The sequence below is a fragment of the Pseudophryne corroboree genome, chromosome 7 (assembly GCF_028390025.1).
Source record: "Pseudophryne corroboree isolate aPseCor3 chromosome 7, aPseCor3.hap2, whole genome shotgun sequence".
Lineage (NCBI taxonomy): Eukaryota > Metazoa > Chordata > Amphibia > Anura > Myobatrachidae > Pseudophryne > Pseudophryne corroboree.
This window is the reverse complement of record NC_086450.1, coordinates 64,724,836-64,747,071: the sequence shown is the minus strand read 5'-3', so window position 1 is coordinate 64,747,071 and position 22,236 is coordinate 64,724,836.

Genomic DNA, 22,236 nt, shown 5'->3' with positions numbered 1-22,236 from the left:
CTCCCTTCGAACGCTTGGTCCCGCCTGCGTTTTTCCAGACACTCCCTGAAAACAGTCAGTTGATAGCCACAAACGCCTTCTTTCTGTCAATCTCCTTGCGAACGCCCGTGCGAATGGATCCTTCACACAAACCCATCGCTGACCGGTAATCCCCTTTGCAGCCGTCCGTCGCGCCTGCGCATTGCAGTGCATACGCAGTTTGGATCTGCTCGCCCGTTGTGCGAAAATTCACAGCAGCGTGTGGTTGTGAGACAGCACTTGAGGTGTATTGCCAGGTGTACAGCCAGAGCAGGCCCTAACCAATATGATAACCTAGGCAAGATTTTGTCTGGTGCCCCCTAGCACCACAGCTGGTTCCACCTCTGACCTTGCACCCCATTCCCAGAACCCATCACCCCTCACCCTTAGCAATCCTTATTTTGGTGTTTGTACCCCCTATATTTTAAAAAGGAACAGTTCGCACATTTGGCGCACAACCCAAAAACGGGTGTGTTTTAGCTGGCAAGGGGCATGGCCACACTATAGTAACCCCAATTCCAATTACGCCACACAGTACTGCAACTTTATTCACATTTGATCATGCGATAGTGTCCATAATTCATATTACATCCCACAGTAGTATCTCTTTACCTTATAAATGTTACTCCTCACAGTAGAGCCCCTTATTCACATTACATCACACTGAATAGCTTCTTATTCACATTACACCACACCCTATTGCTCTTTATTCACATTAGACGACACAGTAGTGCCCTTTCTATACGCAATGCCACATAGAGCACCTTATACACATAATGCCACACATTAGTAATGCATTTATACTAGAGATGAGCGGGTTCGGTTCCTCGGAAACCGAACCCGCCCGAACTTCAGGTTTTTTTACACGGGTCCGAGCGACTCGGATCTTCCCGCCTTGCTCGGTTAACCCGAGCGCGCCCGAACGTCATCATCCCGCTGTCGGATTCTCGCGAGGCTCGGATTCTATCGCGAGACTCGGATTCTATATAAGGAGCCGCGCGTCGCCGCCATTTTCACACGTGCATTGAGATTGATAGGGAGAGGACGTGGCTGGCGTCCTCTCCGTTTATAGAGAGTGAGACTAGAGTAGAGAGAGACACAGTATTATTTACTTTAGTAATTTTGGGGAGCATTAGGAGGAGTACTACTACTTGCTGAAGTGATAGTGTGACTGTATATCTCAGACTCTAACTGCTCCCCACTGTGACTTGTGGGGGAGACAGTGGGGAGCAGTTAGAGTCTGAGAGCAGGAGTACATATTTTAACGTACAGTGCACACTTTTGCTGGCACTCTGCTGCCAGAGTGCCACACTGCCATTGTGACCACACTGACCACCAGTATATATTGTGATTGTCTGCTTAGGAGTACTACTTGCAAGTTGCTGATAGTGTGACCAGTGACCTGACCACCAGATTAATTAATCACCACCAGTTTAATATATATATATATATATATATATATAATTGTATATAATATATATATAATTGTATATGTATACCACCTACCTGTGTTTTTTTTTTTCTTTCTTCTTGATACATACTACTATAGTAGCTTACTGTAGCAGTCTGCGGTGCTGCTGAGCTGACAGTGTCCAGCAGGTCCGTCATCAGTCATTACATAATAAATATATATACCTGTCCGGCTGCAGTACTAGTGATATTATATATATATATATTAATTTCATCTCATTATCATCCAGTCTATATTAGCAGCAGACACAGTACGGTAGTCCACGGCTGTAGCTACCTCTGTGTCGGCAGTCGCTGGTCCATCCATAATTGTATACCACCTACCCGTGGTTTTTTTTTTCTCTTTCTTCTTGATACATACTACTATAGTAGCTTACTGTAGCAGTCTGCGGTGCTGCTGAGCTGACAGTGTCCAGCAGGTCCGTCATCAGTCATTACATAATAAATATATATACCTGTCCGGCTGCAGTACTAGTGATATTATATATAAATATATATATTAATTTCATCTCATTATCATCCAGTCTATATTAGCAGCAGACACAGTACGGTAGTCCATGGCTGTAGCTACCTCTGTGTCGGCAGTCGCTGGTCCATCCATAATTGTATACCACCTACCCGTGGTTTTTTTTTTCTCTTTCTTCTTGATACATACTACTATAGTAGCTTACTGTAGCAGTCTGCGGTGCTGCTGAGCTGACAGTGTCCAGCAGGTCCGTCATCAGTCATTACATAATAAATATATATACCTGTCCGGCTGCAGTACTAGTGATATTATATATATATATATATTAATTTCATCTCATTATCATCCAGTCTATATTAGCAGCAGACACAGTACGGTAGTCCACGGCTGTAGCTACCTCTGTGTCGGCAGTCGCTGGTCCATCCATAATTGTATACCACCTACCCGTGTTTTTTTTTTTCTCTTTCTTCTTGATACATACTACTATAGTAGCTTACTGTAGCAGTCTGCGGTGCTGCTGAGCTGACAGTGTCCAGCAGGTCCGTCATCAGTCATTACATAATAAATATATATACCTGTCCGGCTGCAGTACTAGTGATATTATATATATATATATATTAATTTCATCTCATTATCATCCAGTCTATATTAGCAGCAGACACAGTACTGTAGTCCACGGCTGTAGCTACCTCTGTGTCGGCAGTCGCTGGTCCATCCATAATTGTATACCACCTACCCGTGTTTTTTTTTTTTCTTTCTTCTTGATACATACTACTATAGTAGCTTACTGTAGCAGTCTGCGGTGCTGCTGAGCTGACAGTGTCCAGCAGGTCCGTCATCAGTCATTACATAATAAATATATATACCTGTCCGGCTGCAGTACTAGTGATATTATATATATATATATATTAATTTCATCTCATTATCATCCAGTCTATATTAGCAGCAGACACAGTACGGTAGTCCACGGCTGTAGCTACCTCTGTGTCGGCAGTCGCTGGTCCATCCATAATTGTATACCACCTACCCGTGGTTTTTTTTTTCTCTTTCTTCTTGATACATACTACTATAGTAGCTTACTGTAGCAGTCTGCGGTGCTGCTGAGCTGACAGTGTCCAGCAGGTCCGTCATCAGTCATTACATAATAAATATATATACCTGTCCGGCTGCAGTACTAGTGATATTATATATATATCTATATTAATTTCATCTCATTATCATCCAGTCTATATTAGCAGCAGACACAGTACGGTAGTCCACGGCTGTAGCTACCTCTGTGTCGGCAGTCGCTGGTCCATCCATAATTGTATACCACCTACCCGTGGGTTTTTTTTTTCTCTTTCTTATTGATACTTACTACTATAGTAGCTTACTGTAGCAGTCTGCGGTGCTGCTGAGCTGACAGTGTCCAGCAGGTCCGTCATCAGTCATTACATAATAAATATATATACCTGTCCGGCTGCAGTACTAGTGATATTATATATATATATATATATATATATATTAATTTCATCTCATTATCATCCAGTCTATATTAGCAGCAGACACAGTACGGTAGTCCACGGCTGTAGCTACCTCTGTGTCGGCAGTCGCTGGTCCATCCATAATTGTATACCACCTACCCGTGGTTTTTTTTTTTCTCTTTCTTCTTGATACATACTACTATAGTAGCTTACTGTAGCAGTCTGCGGTGCTGCTGAGCTGACAGTGTCCAGCAGGTCCGTCATCAGTCATTACATAATAAATATATATACCTGTCCGGCTGCAGTACTAGTGATATTATATATATATATATATATATATATATATTAATTTCATCTCATTATCATCCAGTCTATATTAGCAGCAGACACAGTACGGTAGTCCACGGCTGTAGCTACCTCTGTGTCGGCAGTCGCTGGTCCATCCATAATTGTATACCACCTACCCGTGTTTTTTTTTTTTCTTTCTTCTTGATACATACTACTATAGTAGCTTACTGTAGCAGTCTGCGGTGCTGCTGAGCTGACAGTGTCCAGCAGGTCCGTCATCAGTCATTACATAATAAATATATATACCTGTCCGGCTGCAGTACTAGTGATATTATATATATATATATATTAATTTCATCTCATTATCATCCAGTCTATATTAGCAGCAGACACAGTACGGTAGTCCACGGCTGTAGCTACCTCTGTGTCGGCAGTCGCTGGTCCATCCATAATTGTATACCACCTACCCGTGTTTTTTTTTTTTCTCTTTCTTCTTGATACATACTACTATAGTAGCTTACTGTAGCAGTCTGCGGTGCTGCTGAGCTGACAGTGTCCAGCAGGTCCGTCATCAGTCATTACATAATAAATATATATACCTGTCCGGCTGCAGTACTAGTGATATTATATATATATATATATTAATTTCATCTCATTATCATCCAGTCTATATAAGCAGCGGACACAGTACGGTAGTCCACGGCTGTAGCTACCTCTGTGTCGGCAGTCGCTGGTCCATCCATAATTGTATACCACCTACCCGTGGTTTTTTTTTCTTTCTTCTTGATACATACTACTATAGTAGCTTACTGTAGCAGTCTGCGGTGCTGCTGAGCTGACAGTGTCCAGCAGGTCCGTCATCAGTCATTACATAATAAATATATATACCTGTCCGGCTGCAGTACTAGTGATATTATATATATATATATATATATATATATTAATTTCATCTCATTATCATCCAGTCTATATTAGCAGCAGACACAGTACGGTAGTCCACGGCTGTAGCTACCTCTGTGTCAGCAGTCGCTCGTCCATCCATAAGTATACTAGTATCCATCCATCTCCATTGTTTACCTGAGGTGCCTTTTAGTTGTGCCTATTAAAATATGGAGAACAAAAATGTTGAGGTTCCAAAATTAGGGAAAGATCAAGATCCACTTCCACCTCGTGCTGAAGCTGCTGCCACTAGTCATGGCCGAGACGATGAAATGCCAGCAACGTCGTCTGCCAAGGCCGATGCCCAATGTCATAGTACAGAGCATGTAAAATCCAAAACACCAAATATCAGTAAAAAAAGGACTCCAAAATCTAAAATAAAATTGTCGGAGGAGAAGCGTAAACTTGCCAATATGCCATTTACCACACGGAGTGGCAAGGAACGGCTGAGGCCCTGGCCTATGTTCATGGCTAGTGGTTCAGCTTCACATGAGGATGGAAGCACTCAGCCTCTCGCTAGAAAACTGAAAAGACTCAAGCTGGCAAAAGCACCGCAAAGAACTGTGCGTTCTTCGAAATCCCAAATCCACAAGGAGAGTCCAATTGTGTCGTTTGCGATGCCTGAACTTCCCAACACTGGACGTGAAGAGCATGCGCCTTCCACCATTTGCACGCCCCCTGCAAGTGCTGGAAGGAGCACCCGCAGTCCAGTTCCTGATAGTCAGATTGAAGATGTCAGTGTTGAAGTACACCAGGATGAGGAGGATATGGGTGTTGCTGGCGCTGGGGAGGAAATTGACAAGGAGGATTCTGATGGTGAGGTGGTTTGTTTAAGTCAGGCACCCGGGGAGACACCTGTTGTCCGTGGGAGGAATAGGGCCGTTGACATGCCTGGTGAAAATACCAAAAAAATCAGCTCTTCGGTGTGGAAGTATTTCAACAGAAATGCGGACAACATTTGTCAAGCCGTGTGTTGCCTTTGTCAAGCTGTAATAAGTAGGGGTAAGGACGTTAACCACCTCGGAACATCCTCCCTTATACGTCACCTGTAGCGCATTCATAATAAGTCAGTGACAAGTTCAAAAACTTTGGGCGACAGCGGAAGCAGTCCACTGACCAGTAAATCCCTTCCTCTTGTAACCAAGCTCACGCAAACCACCCCACCAACTCCCTCAGTGTCAATTTCCTCCTTCCCCAGGAATGCCAATAGTCCTGCAGGCCATGTCACTGGCAATTCTGACGAGTCCTCTCCTGCCTGGGATTCCTCCGATGCATCCTTGCGTGTAACGCCTACTGCTGCTGGCGCTGCTGTTGTTGCTGCTGGGAGTCGATGGTCATCCCAGAGGGGAAGTCGTAAGCCCACTTTTACTACTTCCACCAAGCAATTGACTGTCCAACAGTCCTTTGCGAGGAAGATGAAATATCACAGCAGTCATCCTGTTGCAAAGCGGATAACTGAGGCCTTGACAACTATGTTGGTGTTAGACGTGCGTCCGGTATCCGCCGTTAGTTCACAGGGAACTAGACAATTTCTTGAGGTAGTGTGCCCCCGTTACCAAATACCATCTAGGTTCCACTTCTCTAGGCAGGCGATACCGAGAATGTACACGGACGTCAGAAAAAGACTCACCAGTGTCCTAAAAAATGCAGTTGTACCCAATGTCCACTTAACCACGGACATGTGGACAAGTGGAGCAGGGCAGGGTCAGGACTATATGACTGTGACAGCCCACTGGGTAGATGTATGGACTCCCGCCGCAAGAACAGCAGCGGCGGCACCAGTAGCAGCATCTCGCAAACGCCAACTCTTTCCTAGGCAGGCTACGCTTTGTATCACCGGTTTCCAGAATACGCACACAGCTGAAAACCTCTTACGGCAACTGAGGAAGATCATCGCGGAATGGCTTACCCCAATTGGACTCTCCTGTGGATTTGTGGCATCGGACAACGCCAGCAATATTGTGTGTGCATTAAATATGGGCAAATTCCAGCACGTCCCATGTTTTGCACATACCTTGAATTTGGTGGTGCAGAATTTTTTAAAAAACGACAGGGGCGTGCAAGAGATGCTGTCGGTGGCCAGAAGAATTGCGGGACACTTTCGGCGTACAGGCACCACGTACAGAAGACTGGAGCACCACCAAAAACGCCTGAACCTGCCCTGCCATCATCTGAAGCAAGAAGTGGTAACGAGGTGGAATTCAACCCTCTATATGCTTCAGAGGTTGGAGGAGCAGCAAAAGGCCATTCAAGCCTATACAATTGAGCACGATATAGGAGGTGGAATGTACCTGTCTCAAGCGCAGCGGAGAATGATTTCAACGTTGTGCAAGGTTCTGCAACCTTTTGAACTTGCCACACGTGAAGTCAGTTCAGACACTGCCAGCCTGAGTCAGGTCATTCCCCTCATCAGGCTTTTGCAGAAGAAGCTGGAGGCATTGAAGGAGGAGCTAAAAGGGAGCGATTCCGCTAGGCATGTGGGACTTGTGGATGGAGCCCTTAATTCGCTTAACAAGGATTCACGGGTGGTCAATCTGTTGAAATCAGAGCACTACATTTTGGCCACCGTGCTCGATCCTAGATTTAAAACCTACCTTGGATCTCTCTTTCCGGCAGACACAAGTCTGCTGGGGTTCAAAGACCTGCTGGTGAGAAAATTGTCAAGTCAAGCGGAACGCGACCTGTCAACATCTCCTCCTTCACATTCTCCCGCAACTGGGGGTGCGAGGAAAAGGCTCAGAATTCCGAGCCCACCCGCTGGCGGTGATGCAGGGCAGTCTGGAGCGACTGCTGATGCTGACATCTGGATCGGACTGAAGGACCTGCCAACGATTTCGGACATGTCGTCTACTGTCACTGCATATGATTCTGTCACCATTGAAAGAATGGTGGAGGATTATATGAGTGACCGCATCCAAGTAGGCACGTCAGACAGTCCGTACTTATACTGGCAGGAAAAAGAGGCAATTTGGAGGCCCTTGCACAAACTGGCTTTATTCTACCTAAGTTGCCCTCCCACAAGTGTGTACTCCGAAAGAGTGTTTAGTGCCGCCGCTCACCTTGTCAGCAATCGGCGTACGAGGTTACTTCCAGAAAATGTGGAGAAGATGATGTTCATTAAAATGAATTATAATCAATTCCTCCGTGGAGACATTGACCAGCAGCAATTGCCTCCACAAAGTACACAGGGAGCTGAGATGGTGGATTCCAGTGGGGACGAATTGATAATCTGTGAGGAGCGGGATGTACACGGTGATATATCGGAGGATGATGATGAGGTGGACATCTTGCCTCTGTAGAGCCAGTTTGTGCAAGGAGAGATTAATTGCTTCTTTTTCGGTGGGGGTCCAAACCAACCCGTCATTTCAGTCACAGTCGTGTGGCAGACCCTGTCACTGAAATGATGGGTTGGTTAAAGTGTGCATGTCCTGTTTATACAACATAAGGGTGGGTGGGAGGGCCCAAGGACAATTCCATCTTGCACCTCTTTTTTCTTTCATTTTTATTTGCGTCATGTGCTGTTTGGGGAGTGTTTTTTGGAAGGGCCATCCTGCGTGACACTGCAGTGCCACTCCTAGATGGGCCAGGTGTTTGTGTCGGCCACTAGGGTCGCTTAGCTTACTCACACAGCTACCTCATTGCGCCTCTTTTTTTCTTCTTTGCGTCATGTGCTGTTTGGGGAGTGTTTTTTGGAAGGGCCATCCTGCGTGACACTGCAGTGCCACTCCTAGATGGGCCAGGTGTTTGTGTCGGCCACTAGGGTCGCTTAGCTTACTCACACAGCTACCTCATTGCGCCTCTTTTTTTCTTCTTTGCGTCATGTGCTGTTTGGGGAGTGTTTTTTGGAAGGGCCATCCTGCGTGACACTGCAGTGCCACTCCTAGATGGGCCAGGTGTTTGTGTCGGCCACTAGGGTCGCTTAGCTTACTCACACAGCTACCTCATTGCGCCTCTTTTTTTCTTCTTTGCGTCATGTGCTGTTTGGGGAGTGTTTTTTGGAAGGGCCATCCTGCGTGACACTGCAGTGCCACTCCTAGATGGGCCAGGTGTTTGTGTCGGCCACTAGGGTCGCTTAGCTTACTCACACAGCTACCTCATTGCGCCTCTTTTTTTCTTCTTTGCGTCATGTGCTGTTTGGGGAGTGTTTTTTGGAAGGGCCATCCTGCGTGACACTGCAGTGCCACTCCTAGATGGGCCAGGTGTTTGTGTCGGCCACTAGGGTCGCTTAGCTTACTCACACAGCTACCTCATTGCGCCTCTTTTTTTCTTCTTTGCGTCATGTGCTGTTTGGGGAGTGTTTTTTGGAAGGGCCATCCTGCGTGACACTGCAGTGCCACTCCTAGATGGGCCAGGTGTTTGTGTCGGCCACTAGGGTCGCTTAGCTTACTCACACAGCTACCTCATTGCGCCTCTTTTTTTCTTCTTTGCGTCATGTGCTGTTTGGGGAGTGTTTTTTGGAAGGGCCATCCTGCGTGACACTGCAGTGCCACTCCTAGATGGGCCAGGTGTTTGTGTCGGCCACTAGGGTCGCTTAGCTTACTCACACAGCTACCTCATTGCGCCTCTTTTTTTCTTCTTTGCGTCATGTGCTGTTTGGGGAGTGTTTTTTGGAAGGGCCATCCTGCGTGACACTGCAGTGCCACTCCTAGATGGGCCAGGTGTTTGTGTCGGCCACTAGGGTTGCTTAGCTTAGTCATCCAGCGACCTCGGTGCAAATTTTAGGACTAAAAATAATATTGTGAGGTGTGAGGTGTTCAGAATAGACTGAAAATGAGTGGAAATTATGTTTTTTGAGGTTAATAATACTTTGGGATCAAAATGACCCCCAAATTCTATGATTTAAGCTGTTTTTTAGTGTTTTTTGAAAAAAAACACCCGAATCCAAAACACACCCGAATCCGACAAAAAAAATTCGGTGAGGTTTTGCCAAAACGCGGTCGAACCCAAAACACGGCCGCGGAACCGAACCCAAAACCAAAACACAAAACCCGAAAAATTTCAAGTGCACATCTCTAATTTATACACATAATTCCACACAGTAATGCCCATTACACATATAACACACATTATTAATGTCCTTATAAACATAATGTGCCTTACACATTATGACAATCTTTATTAATGCGCTTTTACACATAATGTCCCTTACACATATGCTGCACATTATTAATGCCCTTATACACATAATGACACACATAGTGCCCCCTACACATTTGCTGCACGTTATTAGTGATCCTATACACATAATGACACACATACAGTAGTACCCTGTTACACATATGCCGCACATTATTAATGCCCTTATACACATAATGACACACATAGTGCCCTTTACACATATGTTGCACATTATTAATGCATTTTTACATGACACACCTAATGCTCCTTACACATAATCCGAACACTACTGCACAACCAACCCACTCACGTGCACACAGCAATCACACTGCCACTAACACTGTGACCTCTGTCTCTGCTTGGATACAGATGTGTCCTCATAAATCTTGCCTCAATGCTAACGTCGGGCACCTTTTTTTAATGAAAATGCATCTTATTTGCATTGCTATGTGGCTGGGATGCACAAGGCGCTTCTGCTGATTACAATGATATGCAGCATGCCTATATATTGTGTGAGACTGTGGCTGTATCTGCATATGAAATGCTACACACAGAATATAGGCATGCCGCATATCATTTTAATCAGCAGAAGCTGCTGTTGCCCCTAGGCATATCAAATGCCCTAGGCAATTGCCTAGTTTGCCTATGCCTATGGCCGGCTCTGTGTACAGCCCTATCTCCTGGGCATAATTCAGCAGTCTGATACTGGGTCCTATCCCCGCCATGTACAGAGTCATCAGTATAACTTCTGACATTTAGAAATATCCCTTTTCTGTGAGACAGCAGCACAACGCCCGCTGAGCGCCTACATTCCTTCTGAATTCCAGCCGCTGACTCATCACAGAGGTGCTGATCTGTAGGGCACTTCCCATAGACCACAATCTCAGGTACAGCACTGTCATCTTCAGGAATTTGTGAACTTCAGAGAAGTTCTTTCTTCGTGACTCTGCAATATGCATGGGAATAGAGCGAGTAAATGGCCTCTCTCCTTTATCCTGGTGCAAAACACAACAGGAACAGAACTATACAAAGGCAATATTCAAATATACCAGTGTGATGTGCTGTTGTATGGGGTCCACACATCTCATAACGGGAGGCAATCACGAGACCGCCTGCCAGGATTCCGGCGGTCACAATGCCGACGTTGGAGTTTCTGACAGGCAGTGAAATGCCGACGCCACAGGCTTTTCTCCCTCTGTGGGTGTCCACGACACCTATAGAGGGTGAATATTACCTGTGGCTAGCGCAGCGAGCCTGCAAGGTGCTTTCTAGCGCTTGCCCCCCTGCCGGCATACTGGTGGCCGGGATGCCGCTGTCGGTATCTTGACAGCCGTCATCCCGGCCACCGGTAAATATTATGTATTCCCACATAACATTTGTGTAGCATTCACGTGTGATAGGGTGGCTTTACTGCTTATAGGGCCTTACTCTGATATTTGCTAACTGCTTATGCAACCACTGACTGAGCATGCTCCGCACCATGCATTCACACACGGACGGAGATTGAAAGAGCGGATGGACTGATCTGTCTATTGATGGAGCAGACTGTGCCTTTGATGCATCCCACCACTCTCCGCATGCATATCAGCATTTACTAACGCCGTATGCATGAAGAAAAACACAAAGGACAGCTCCCACAGTAAGAGCTGTCCTTTACGATGATAGGACTTCCGGGGATGTGACCCGGCGTCCTATCTGCGCATGGGCCGTGGGGGGTGCCGGGAGGGATCCGGTTGGATCCCTCTCAGAAGGGGTTGAGTGATGGAAGCCCATAGGCCTACCTGAAGATGGCCCACCGCATCCAACCCCCAGAATCTAAAAGGCATTTTCTGAGGTTTATCCACATTTTTACCATTGCTGCATCTCGCCCTGTTCTGTGAAATGGACGTTTCTGGGTGGCAACTGGGTAGCAAGCATGCGATTGCACTGATCTGTTTTGTCTCGTGGGAGAGTCACAGGAGTGTTGAGGGCAGAGCGGAGCTGTCACATGGCGGTATCAACCCATAGGGGGAGCAGTGTGACTGCCTCCACCGGGGAAAATGACTGGCGCTGATAGGCGTTAAGCCGATGGGCATGAAGGTGGCTTTGAAACATATAAAGGTAAATGTGTGCTTTTTCCCTGTGGGGCCAATGTGTTTTTTTCCTGTTGGGGAAATGTGTGTGTTTTTTTTTTTTACTGTGGGGGGAGGGGAGTTAGATTGGGGGGTATTTAGACTGGGTGGTGGGGCAAGTGCGCTACAAAAATTCTCACATGGAGTGCTAGTAAACCTGGGGCCGGTCCTGGTTTTGAGAGTGTATATTGTGGTATAGTGTTGTATGCCGGCATGGAGAGTATATTGTAATATACAATACAGTTTGTCCCCATATACATTACAGTCTATTCCAACCACATAAAGTCCCATGTTCAACATATACAGTTCTGCTATGGCCATAGCTTCATGTCCACCATACTACATTCCACTTCCACATTATGCACTCTATGCCAAAATACAACACCTGGGGCTTTGTAGTATTGAGTGAAGTGGGTGAGCAAAGTATTTACTGTTATTCCCATCCCATGGCTACTAAGTACTCACTTATCCACCAAACTATACCCTCGGCTAAACATAAGTATACAGTAGTACCTCATACCACACATGCTGTGATTACATCTCTCAGGATAACCATGTTTATCTTTTTCTTGTCATACCACACATGCTTCGTGTTTTGTTCATACCACGCAAGCTAAGTGTACACTTTTACAGTGCAACAAATAGGTCATTTTCTCCCATTGACGTACCACACATGCCAAGTAATTACGTCATGTACCCACTAAGTATACCCTGTTCAGATCATGTTATCCAGCACTGTGGCACAGTGCTGGCTCTGGCTAGGAGACATCCAGGGCTGCAGACCTCCCTGTGTAATTATACAATGAGTATATACTGCTCATACATAGGAGGCCACAGTTGTCAGGAGAGACTGCAAGTAACGTACTTATGAGTTGTGTGAATAGTAACTATGGGCCTAATTCAGACCTGGTCGCAAGCAGGCATTTTTTTTGCACTGCTGCGACCAGCTATTCGCCGCCTACAGGGGAAGGGGGTAATCGCTGTGCAGGGGTGCGAATGCATGTGCAGAGAGTCTCTGCACAGCTCAGGACTTACTCAGCCACTGCGATGATCCGGCCTGGAGCTGACGTCAGGAACCCTCCCTTAAAACGGCTGTACACACTTGCGTTTCTTCAGACACACCCACAAACGGCCTCTTCCTGTCAATCTTCTTGCGATCGCCGGTGTGATCGCTTTCTTCGGCAAGTCCATCGCTCTCCGGTGATCCCTGTCGTCGGGGGTGAAGTGCCTGCGCATTGCGGAGCATACGCATGCGCAGTTCTGACCTGATCGCAGCGCTGCAAAAATACGTACCGTGCGATCAGGTCTGAATGACCCCCTATGACTGTAGAGAAGGGAGATTTGGAGAGCCCTTATATATTATTACATTATTATTATTACATTTTATTTATAAAGCGCCACAATTGTTTCGCAGCGCCGTACAAAGGACAATACAGGGGGACAAAACTTAGCATTACAGTAAATAAATAACAAATAGAGTGCAGGTAACAAGGAGCACCACAATTCTCAAGACATAATACAGCTAAGATGTAAGTAGCGAGGGAGTAACAATCGTACTACTAGGGGCTGGTGGCCATAGATAGAGATGAGCCTTTACCAGTAGGAGAGAAAGCAGGTAAAGATGGTCTCTGAGTAGGGGAGAGCTGCGAGTGAAATGTGTCGAGAAGAGGGCTTAGATAACAAGAGGAAAGAGGGCCCTGCTCTAAAGAGCTAACAATCTAGTGGGAATGGTCGAAAGACAGATGACATGAGGTGCAAGCAAGCGGGAGGTAGCCTGATGGCAGGATGTAAGCAAAGCTGAGATGTTCAAGGCATGAGGCAGGGGGATGGAGGAGCAGCCTCAGGACTAGGTTATGCATCAGGAGGGTATGCTTTGATGAATAGGTGGGTTTTGAATGCCCATTTGAAGCTTTGCAAGGTAGGGGAGAGTCTAATGGAGCGGGGGAGTGTGTTCCACTGAAGGGGTGTAGCACGGGCATAGTCTTGAACTCTATATAGCTAAAGGAGCAGCACAGGCAAGACGTCCTAAGTCAGTGGCCAGCACTGTACCAGAGGTGGTCAAATGGGGATGCCAAAAATTTAGCTCTGGCCACCATCAATTTTGAGACCACAGGAAAAGATTGTTGCTGCACGTGAGAACCCACTCAGACCAGCCAGGGCTTCTCCTCTATCAAACTCCAGTCCAGTCAGAGTGCAGTGAATTGGAGTTTACGACTTTACGGCAAAACCATCGGTCAGCATCTCTAGCACTGATGGGTCTTCTGTACTTGGAAAGACTACACCTGCGTGTAGTGGCGGTGGTAGCTGGATTAGGGGGGAGTAGGCATAGAAGGCAGCAGTGGTTGGAAAGGATTGTTCTGTTTGTCGGACACCTAAGATACTGGCTTTTTAGAGGTTTTCAATTTGAAATATGAATTTTACTAAATTCTTTAACTTGTTACATTAGTATGCACTGGCACATTAATAGCTTAGTGCAGTGGTTCTCAAACTCAATCCTCAGGACCCCACACAGTGCATGTTTTGCAGGTAACCCAGTAAGTGCACAGGTGTATTAATTACTCACTGACACATTTTAAAAAGTCCACAGGTGGAGCTAATTATTTCACTTGTGATTCTGGGGCAGATGTATTAACCTGGAGAAGGCATTAGGAAGTGATAAACCAGTGATATGGGTAAGGTGATAAAAGGCACCAGCCAATAAGCTCCAATATGTAAATTAACAGTTAGGATCTGATTGGCTGCTGCCTTTATCACCTTGCACATATCACTGGTTTATCACTTCCTTATGCCTTCTCCAGGTTAATACATCTACCCCTCTGTGAGGAGACCTGCAAAACATGCACCGTGTGGGGTCCTGAGGACCGAGTTTGAGAACCTGTGGCTTAGTGCAACGCAGGGAGAAACTAGCATAGATACTCACAGATGAAAATGCAACCAAGTGTATTTCTGGCAAGTATTAAACAAGAGTAATGTATAACTATGTCATCTTCTGCATTGTTATTTTTTGACATTCCAGAGAATTTTGTGGCAAGAACTCCTGAATGAATCCAGAAAACAATATCCAAAATGGGATGAAAACTTTTTATATTTGCTGCAGTTTTTACTTTTTACTGTCTGGATGTTTTTTTTTTTTTTTACTTGGACCAACTTATATTGCATTTACATTACTAGTGTGTGGCACCTGCACCATGGAACGGACAAATGCAACTGAGAGAATGACTGCTGAACAGCAACTATGATCCACTGTTCCTTATGGTAACATTTGGTCTTTAGTGCCACCTAGTGGACAAACAGAGAAGTTGAAAACTGGATGAAGTAATATCGTTAGATACGAAAAGTTGTACTTATTTCCACACATATATCACATGTAGAAATATACAGAAGCGAAGCCTAACTTACTTTGCAGGTATTTCCACATTGGGGGTCATTCCGAGTTGTTCGCTCGTTATTTTTTTCTCGCAACGGAGCGATTAGTCGCTAATGCGCATGCGCAATGTCCGCAGTGCGACTGCGCCAAGTAAATTTGCTATGCAGTTAGGTATTTTACTCACGGCATTACAAGGTTTTTTCTTCGTTCTGGTGATCGTAATGTGATTGACAGGAAGTGGGTGTTTCTGGGCGGAAACTGGCCGTTTTATGGGTGTGTGTGAAAAAACGCTACCGTTTCTGGGAAAAACGCGGGAGTGGCTGGAGAAACGGAGGAGTGTCTGGGCGAACGCTGGGTGTGTTTGTGACGTCAAACCAGGAACGACAAGCACTGAACTGATCGCACTGGCAGAGTAAGTCTCGAGCTACTCAGAAACTGCACAGAGATGTCTTTTCGCATTATTGCGAATCTTTCGTTCGCAATTTTGATAAGCTAAGATTCACTCCCAGTAGGCGGCGGCTTAGCGTGTGCAAAGCTGCTAAAAGCAGCTTGCGAGCGAACAACTCGGAATGACCCCCATTGTACATTTCGGGGCTTATTCTGAGGAGGGTGCACTGCCAATGTCGGAAATAGTTGACTGATTTTGGTGGACCCAAATGGCACAGGTGCTGCATCATTGTACGCAGCATATGTGTGAAAGTATGAAAAAGCCGCAGGAGCCTGTCTTAAGTAAGTACTAGTAGACACCCACTGCCAGCTTCTATGATCCGCTGCTGCTTCCACAGACGTAGCATCAGATCACCTGGGTGAATATCATCAATCTGTGTAACCTTTAAGTTACTCAAGATGTTCAACAACATCGCGCTGCAGGGGCCAGTGAAAACAGGCCTGACGCGTCCCCGTTTCCGTGATACTCCTTTTTGCGTCCCCCAAACACCTCCAGCATGTCAATCATTGGAGTCCGTGGGCACAGATTTGCAGTTCCGGTTGAGACACATGGACTCATAAATGTGATGCGTATTCCTTGGTGGTAATGGGGAGTCAGCTAAGTGGACGTATGGAAATGTTCCGTGTTATGGGCGTGTTATGGGAGTGTCATGGGTGTGTCGCTGTAGTTGTTACAAACTCAGACACACAATTATTCACATTGGAGGCCGTATTCTGTTACAAAATGTGCACCAAGCATGGGACTGGTATTACAGCATGTGGCAGAGGTGCCTCGTACACATGAATGCATAATCACAGGGAAGGACTTGTAGAGGCAGATGTGCAACTGACAGAAGACGCAGATACAGACTTATCTCAGTCCTGTTAGGCAACAATGCTTTCTTGTAAGATAATTATAATGAGGGCATTTCGGGTGATAATACATGGATAGTGCAACACCCAGAGCTTCGGCATGCACCCCAGATCTCAAGAAGATTACCCTCAAAAACTAGGTATTTATGCACTATTAGGGGAATTAAATTAAGGGCCTAATTCAAGGTAGATTGCAAAAGTAAAATTTGTGCACCGCAGGGGGGGCAGATTTAACATGTGCAGAAAGAGTTAGATTTGGGTGGGTTATTTTATTTCTGTGCAGGGTAAATACTGGCTGCTTTATATTTACACTGCAAATTAGATTGCAGATTGAACTCACCCCACCCAAATCTAACTCTCTCTGCACATGTTAAATCTGCCTCCCCTGCAGTGCACATGGTTTTGCCCAATTGCTAACTAAGGGGGTAATTCCAAGTTGATCGCAGCAGGATTTTTGATAGCAATTGGGCAAAACCATGGGGGTCATTCCGAGTTGTTCGCTCGCAAGCCGTTTTTAGCAGCTTTGCACACGCTAAGCCTACGCCTACTGGGAGTGAATCTTAGCATAGTAAAATTGCGAACGAAAGATTCGCAATATTGCGAAAAGACATCTCTGTGCAGTTTCTGAGTAGCTCCAGACTTACTCGGCATCTGCGATCAGTTCAGAGCTTGTCGTTCCTGGTTTGACGTCACAAACACACCCAGCGTTCGCCCAGCCACTCCTCCGTTTCTCCAGCCACTCCCGCTTTTTTCCCAGAAACGGTAGCGTTTTTTTCTCACACGCCCATAAAACGGCCTGTTTCCGCCCAGAAACACCCACTTCCTGTCAATCACATTACGATCGCCTGAACGAAGAAAAAGCCGTGAGTAAAATACCTAACTTCATAGCAAATTTACTTGGCGCAGTCGCAGTGCGAACATTGCGCATGCGCACTAAGCGGAAAATCGCTGCGATGCGATGAAATTTACCGAGCGAACAACTCGGAATGACCCCCCATGTGCACTGCAGGGGAGGCAGATTTAACATGTGCAGAGAGAGTTAGATTTGGGTGGGTTATTTTGTTTCTGTGCAGGGTAAATACTGGCTGCTTTATTTTTACACTGCAATTTATATTGCAGATTGAACACACCCCACCCAAATCTAACTCTCTCTGCACATGTTATATCTGCCTCCCCTGCAGTGCACATGGGGGGTCATTCCGAGTTGTTCGCTTGGTAAATTTCTTCGCATCGCAGCGATTTTCCGCTTAGTGCGCATGCGCAATGTCCGCACTGCGACTGCTCCAAGTAAATTTGCTATGCAGTTAGAAATTTTACTCAAGGTTTTTTCTCCGTTCTGGTGATCGTAATGTGATTGACAGGAAGTGGGTGTTTCTGGGCGAAAACTGGCCGTTTTATGGGTGTGTGTGAAAAAACGCTACCGTTTCTGGGAAAAACGCGGGAGTGGCTGGAGAAACGGAGGAGTGTCTGGGCGAACGCTGGGTGTGTTTGTGACGTCAAACCAGGAACGACAAGCACTGAACTGATCGCACTGGCAGAGTAAGTCTCGAGTTACTCAGAAACTGCACAGAGATGTCTTATCGCAATATTGCGAATCTTTCGTTCGCAATTTTAAGAAGCTAAGATTCACTCCCAGTAGGCGGCGGCTTAGCGTGTGCAAAGCTGCTAAAAGCAGCTTGCGAGCGAACAACTCGGAATGACCCCCATGGTTTTGCCCAACTGCTAAAAAATATCCTTCTGCGATCAACTTGGAATTACCCCCTAAATTCCTGCTGCGATCAACTTGGCATTACCCCCAATGTGCAATGTGGACCACATTGGTGAAAGAAGGGTATGTGAGGGAATTCTGATGGACAGGGGGCAAGTGAATTAAAAGTTGCTGGGCAGGGCAGGGCAGGGTCGTCCTTGAGAGCAATGTAGGACCCTGGGCAAAGCAATGCACCGGAGCCCGTGCCCATCCTCCAGTGATGGGGTGGGGGATGCTATCAGCGGCAACTTTGATGTCCTGTGGGCGGTAGGGGGTGTTCTATCTTCTGCTCAGCATGTAGGTCCCAGAGCGGTAATTTCTGCTAATTACTCCTTTACTGCACAGATGGTGTATATGACTTCCAGGGTGGTAGGGGGTGTTTAATACACAGGGTAGGGGTTGATAGTGGAGTCAAGGGCGTAGCTACCAATGGTGCAGGCAGTGCAGCTGCTATGGGGCCCAGAGCTGAGAGGGGCCCACCTTCCTTGTCAAAGTTACATGTGTTATATACATTTTCGTGATTGAGTGGTACATAGGGGTCCTTTCAATCTTCTGCCTTGGGGCCTGCAATATATCTAGGTATGCCCCTGGACATGCTCATTGTAGTGTGGTATAATATGAACTGGAGGGCATTTTTGTAATTTTATAATATATGAACCAGGGCACTGTACGGGGAGCACTATATATCATAATGTGAGTTGGGGGTACTGTGTGGCATAATGTGTACTGGCAGCTCTGAAATCTGACATAGGGCGAACTTTAGCACTACTACGATTCATAAAAGAAACTAGGGCACTTCTATGGGGCATAACTTTAAATAAGGCTCTACCATGGTTCAGAAAATTAACTAGGTCACTATTATAGGGCATAAAATTAACAACTGCTGCAGAGAAGTGTCTCTCTAGAAGCATTGGGACGGGGGCCCCTTCAAAATGTTGCTATGGGGCCCTCAAAATTCTGGCTATGTCCCTGAGTGGAGTGGACCTAATATTCATCATTTTCCAGTGGGAGGGCAGCTTACTTGACTGCAGATATCTCCAGTTCCTGGAAATAGATTTCTTAGCTTTCAAATCTAGAGAGTCCCACCTTTCAGGAGGTACTGGGGACTTGGGGATCAGAATTCAGGAGCCAGCGCAATCCACATATGAATATATAAAACTGCATACCAGGCATGTAGAGCTGGAGCAGGGACCATCTGCTGGAAGGCTGATATCTCTGGCTCTTGGCCTAGTAGAAACAAGCTGCCAGAGTCCACCGAAAGGGGAGAGTCCCCACTTTTGGCGTAAACCCTCAGTAAAACTCTAAGTCAGACAGAACCTGAGATATCTGGCTTTGAAAGCTTGGATGGGGACAACTGCTTTGAAGTTGGATATCTCCGGTTCCCCAGGGCCAATTTTCAAAAATCTGGCACCCCTAGAAAAAGGAGACCCTCAGCTATCAGCCTAGGGCCCTTATACTCTTGGGGCCCTTGGGCAAGAGCCCATTGAGCCCAGACGAAAAGACAGCCCTGGGGCAGGGGGGATTTAATTTCTCTGACTTAAATTTAGTGATGTGCACCGGACATTTTTCGGGTTTTGTGTTTTGGTTTTGGATTCGCTTCCGCGGCCGTGTTTTGGATTCAGACGTGTTTTGGCAAAACCTCCTTGAAAATTTTTTGTCGCATCCGGGTATTTTTTTCAAAAAACCCTCAAAAACAGCTTAAATCATAGCATTTGGGGGTCATTTTGATCCCATAGTATTATTAACCTCAATAACCATAATTTCCACTCATTTCCAGTCTATTCTGAACACCTCACAATATTATTTTTAGTCCTAAAATTTGCACCGAGGTCGCTGGATGACTAAGCTAAGCGACCCAAGTGGCCGGCACAAACACCTGGCCCATCTAGGAGTGGCACTGCAGTGTTAGACAGGATGGCACTTAAAAAAATTGGCCCCAAACAGCACATGATGCAAAGAAAAAAAGAGGTGCACCAAGGTCGCTGGATGGCTAAGCTAAGCGACCCAAGTGGCCGACACAAACACCTGGCCCATCTAGGAGTGGCACTGCAGTGTCAGATAGGATGGCACTTCAAAAAATAGTCCCCAAACAGCACATGATGCAAAGAAAAAAAGAGGTGCACCGAGGTCGCTGGATGACTAAGCTAAGCGACCCAAGTGGCCGGCACAAACACCTGGCCCATCTAGGAGTGGCACTGCAGTGTCAGACAGGATGGCACTTAAAAAAAATTGGCCCCAAACATCACATGTTGCAAAGATAAATTAAAGAAAAAAGAGGTGCAAGATGGAATTGTCCTTGGGCCCTCCCACCCACCCTTATGTTGTATAAACAGGACATGCACACTTTAACAAACCCATAATTTCAGCGACAGGGTCTGCCACACGACTGTGACTGAAATGACTGGTTGGTTTGGGCCCCCACCAAAAAAGAAGCAATCAATCTCTCCTTGCACAAACTGGCTCTACATAGGCAAGATGTCCACCTCCTCCTCATCGTCCGATTGGTCACCCCTTTCACTGTGTGCATCCCCCTCCTCACAGATTATTCATTCATCCCCACTGGAATCCACCATCTCAGGTCCCTGTGTACTTTCTGGAGGCAATTGCTGGTGAATGTCTCCACGGAGGAATTGATTATAATTCATTTTGATGAACATCATCTTCTCCACATTTTCTGGAAGTAACCTCGTACGCCGATTGCTGACAAGGTGAGCGGCTGCACTAAACACTTTTTCGGAGTACACACTGGAGGGGGGGCAACTTAGGTAAAATAAAGCCAGTTTCTGCAAAGGCCTCCAAATTGCCTCTTTTTCCTGCCAGTATACGTACGGACTGTCTGACGTGCCTACTTGGATGCGGTCACTCATATAATCCTCCACCATTCTTTCAATGGTGACAGAATCATATGCAGTGACAGTAGACGACATGTCAGTAATCGTTGGCAGGTCCTTCAGTCCGAACCAGATGTCAGCACTCGCTCCAGACTGCCCTGCATCACCGCCAGCGGGTGGGCTCGGAATTCTTAGCCTTTTCCTCGCAGCCCCAGTTGCGGGAGAATGTGAAGGAGGAGCTGTCGACGGGTCACGTTCCGCTTGACTTGACAAGTGTCTCACCATCAGATCTTTGCACCTCTGCACACTTGTGTCTGCTTTAAACCTAGGATCGAGCACGGTGGCCAAAATGTAGTGCTCTGATTTCAACAGATTGACCACCCGTGAATCCTGGTTAAGCGAATGAAGGGCTCCATCCACAAGTCCCACATGCCTAGCGGAATCGCTCCGTTTTAGCTCCTCCTTCAATCTCTCCAGCTTCTTCTGCAAAAGCCTGATGAGGGGAATGACCTGACTCAGGCTGGCAGTGTCTGAACTGACTTCACGTGTGGCAAGTTCAAAGGGTTGCAGAACCTTGCACAACGTTGAAATCATTCTCCACTGCGCTTGAGTCAGGTGCATTCCCCCTCCTTTGCCTATATCGTAGGCAGATGTATAGGCTTGAATGGCCTTTTGCTGCTCCTCCATCCTCTGAAGCATATAGAGGGTTGAATTCCACCTCGTTACCACCTCTTGCTTCAGATGATGGCAGGGCAGGTTCAGGAGTGTTTGCTGGTGCTCCAGTCTTCGGCACGTGGTGGCTGAATGCCGAAAGTGGCCCGCAATTCTTTGGGCCACCGACAGCATCTCTTGCACGCCCCTGTCGTTTTTAAAAAAATTCTGCACCACCAAATTCAATGTATGTGCAAAACATGGGACGTGCTGGAATTTGCCCACATGTAATGCACGCACAATATTGGTGGCTTTGCCGATGTCACAAATCCCCAGGAGAGTCCAATTGGGGTAAGCCATTCTGCGATGATGTTCCCCAGTTTCCGTAAGAGGTTGTCAGCTGTGTGCCTCTTATGGAAAGCGGTGATACAAAGCGTAGCCTGCCTAGGAATGAGTTGGCATTTGCGA